This window comes from Hordeum vulgare, chromosome 3H (genome assembly GCF_904849725.1).
Source record: "Hordeum vulgare subsp. vulgare chromosome 3H, MorexV3_pseudomolecules_assembly, whole genome shotgun sequence".
Lineage (NCBI taxonomy): Eukaryota > Viridiplantae > Streptophyta > Magnoliopsida > Poales > Poaceae > Hordeum > Hordeum vulgare.
In genome coordinates, this window is record NC_058520.1 from 341,738,324 (window position 1) to 341,741,823 (window position 3,500).

Genomic DNA, 3,500 nt, shown 5'->3' on the forward strand with positions numbered 1-3,500 from the left:
ACAATTATCATGAACAATGAAATATAATAATAACTACTTTATTATTGCCTTTAGGGCATATTTCCAACAGTCTCCCACTTGCACTAGAGTCAGTAATCTAGTTACATTGTGATGAATCAAACACCCATAGCATTTTGGTGTTGATCATGTTTTGCTCGTGGAAGAGGTTTAGTCAAAGGGTTTGTAATATTCAGATATGTATGTACTTTACAAATATCTATTTCGGAATAAAAGAAAAAAAGGCTGTGGGGGGTTTTCCCTACAGTAGCCGGTCAAAAAAATATATCTATTTCTCCTTTCTGGACGTAGTCCTGGATGGAGTTGTAGCGGAGTTTGATGTGCTTGGTCTTCCTATGAAATCTGGGCTCCTTGGCTATGGCAATATCTCGAGTGTTCTCACACAAGAGTGTCATCGGGCCTGATGCACTTGGAATCACTCCAAGGTCGGTGTTGAACTCGTTCATTCAGATCTCTTCTTGAGTTACTTCCTAAGCAGCTATGTACTCTGCTTCACATGTAGATGCTGCCACGATGTCTTGCTTGCAGCTGCACCAGCTGACTGCCCCACCATTCAAAACATACACGTATCCGGTTTGTGACTTGGAGTCATCCGGATCTGTGTCGAAGCTAGCATCGGCGTAACCCTTTACGACGAGCTATTCGTCACCTCCATAAATGAGAAACATATCCTTAGTCCTCTTAAGGTACTTAAGGACATTTTTGACCACTACCCCGTGTTCCAAACCGGGATTACTTTGGTACCTCCCTACCAAACTTATGGCAAGGTTCACTTCAGGTTTGGTACACAACATGGCATACATAAGAGAACCTACGGCTGAAGTGTAGGGGGTGGTACTCATCTTCTCTCTATCTTCTGTCGTGGTCGGGCATTGAGTCTTACTCAATCTCATACCTTGCAATACAGGCAAGAACCCCTTCTTTGACTTATCCATATTGAACTTCTTCAATATCTTATCAAGGTATGTACTTTGTGAAAGACCTATGAGGCGTCTCGATCTATCTCTATAGATCTTGATGCCTAATATGTATGCAGCTTCTCCAAGGTCCTTCATTGAAAAACTTTTATTCAAGTAGGCCTTTATGCTCTCCAATAACTCTATATTATTTCCCATCAACAATATGGCATCCACATATAGTACGAGAAACGCTACACATCTCCCACTCACTTACTTGAAAATACAGGCTTCTCCATAAACCTGTATAAACCCAAACGCTATAATCACCTCATTAAAGTGAATGTTCCAACTCCGAGATGCTTGCACCAGCCCATAGATGGAGCGCTGGAGCTTGCATACTTTGTTAGCACTCTTACGATCGACAAAACCTTCTGGTTGCATCATATACAACTCTTCCTTAAGATATCCATTAAGGAATGTTGTTTTGACGTCCATTTGCGAAATTTCATAATCATGAAATGCGGCAATTGCCAACATGATTCGGACTGCCTTCAGCTTCTCTACGAGAGAGAAAGTCTCATCGTAGTCAACTCCTTGAATTTGTCGAAAACCCTTCTCCTCCCTTCTCTCGCTAGTCGGCCCGCGCTCCTTCCGTCAGGGTTTCAGAGAGAAGCGAGAGAGAGGCTCGACGCAGTGGCTTCACGGACGTCGAGGCGGCCCCCTCGACCCCCCTATATATATCCTCGACGTCTGGGCCTCTAGGTTTCCTCCTAGACACCGCCACCTCCTTTCTTCTTCCTCCTCCCTCTCCGTAGCGTCGACAGAAGGCGGCCGCGCTTCTCCTCCGCCATGGCCGACCCCTGTTGAGGTCGCCGCCGTCGATGTCGTCCCTCTTCTTCCTCTCCGAGCGATCCAAGAGCACGCGGAGTACTAGGGGAGTCCGTTCCCGCAGCTAGTCGACACCGGTCGCCTCTGCTTCCACGACGTCGACGATGGCCCCTTCTTCCTCCTCTGCTCCGATGACTTCTTCCGCAGCGGCTTCTTCCTCGTCGACCCGTTCTTCCTCTACGTCAAGCGCGTCCTCCTCGACCAGTGGGTGAGCAGCCGGTCTCCTTCCCATTCCCCTGTGAGTAGACCTCGCATATTGTTGTAGTTGAGTGGCCGTAGTTCCTCTCTGTCGCCGGCGCCGCCGTGCTCGTGGAGCCGTAACAGCAGTGCGCTTCCCGTAGTGTTTAGAGGTGAAATGGATTCACCTTGAGTCCCTCTTCCTCTCCGCGAGAGGCCATTGATCAATTTGTAGCGTAGCACCGACGGTGACCCTCCCCTGTTCCGGCCACCGTCGAGCTGAATCAGATCCAGAGGGGGTTGCTCAAAAGAGCAAGGCCCCCTCTCTGTTAAGTTCCACGCGTCTAGCAAAGTGGTAGGTGGTGTTTTGGGCAGTAGTAGGTCGTGGGTTCGATCCCAGTGGCGCCCCCCTTTTTGTTGTTTGTTTTTCTGGCACAGTAGCAACGGGGAACCTTACCCTGGTAGCTTCCTATGTTATGTCGAGCCCAGGGGCAGTAGTGCAGTGGTAGAGTATGTTTTCTATGGCAGATAGGTCTTGGGTTCGATCCCCAATCCACCCCTTTTATTTATTTTATTTCCTTTTTGCTGTTTTATAGATTGGTTGCTTGTTGCATTGTTTGGGCAGCAATATATCTTTTGCCTAATGTCACCCAGTAGGTTTTCACCTTGTTTTAGCTAGTGTGCTTGTGTATGTGTGTGCATGCATCCATGTGGTGTGTGCTTGTGTGTGTGTATGTATGTGTGTGTGTGCCGCACATACATGTGCATGTGAGTAGAATGGAGATGTAGGTGTGTAGGTTTGTATATGTTTGAGCAAGCATGTGTGTGTATTAGAACTAGCATGTGTAGTTGCTAGTGTGTCTTGCATGGTTGTAAGTGTGTGTGTGTGGTGGTGTGCTAAGGCACGTGTGCATGAGGAAAACCCCTCATGTTCACCATTGGAGTAGTATATGTGAGTATGTGCTTGTGTAGATGATGAAATAGTGAGTGCCTCATGTGATATGGCACTATTTGAGACCATATGATGCTATGTTGTTTTTCCTTTCAACTTTGTGCCTACATGTTGTATGCACGTACCTAGGTATTATATATGTTTTTGGGGTAGAACTTCCCAGGAATCCATTGGTGGAATCAGATTTCACTTTGGGGCAATTTCTAGAAATGTCATTTTTCTGTCTTGATGCTGTGTTTAGAGCTTGGTGCCATGTGGTGTGATGAGCCCATGGGGATGAATCCTTGATGTGGCAATAGTGGGTGAACCCCTCTACAGAATGGTAGTTTTGTTTTATGCTTAGGAGTTTATATGTGCAAGATCTGCCTTGTCAAAGTTGACATGTGGCTGAAATTGTCAGCTTGGTGAAATCTGTGATTTTCACTAAGTCTGAGAAACTGCTGTTATTTTCTTCCCTTGTTGTCGTGGTTGCAAAAGCTCACGTGTTGGGAATCAGCCCTTGCAATCAACTAGAGTGTTGGAGCTTTTGTGTTTTTCTAGCTCTCTGTTAAATTTCATGCACTTTC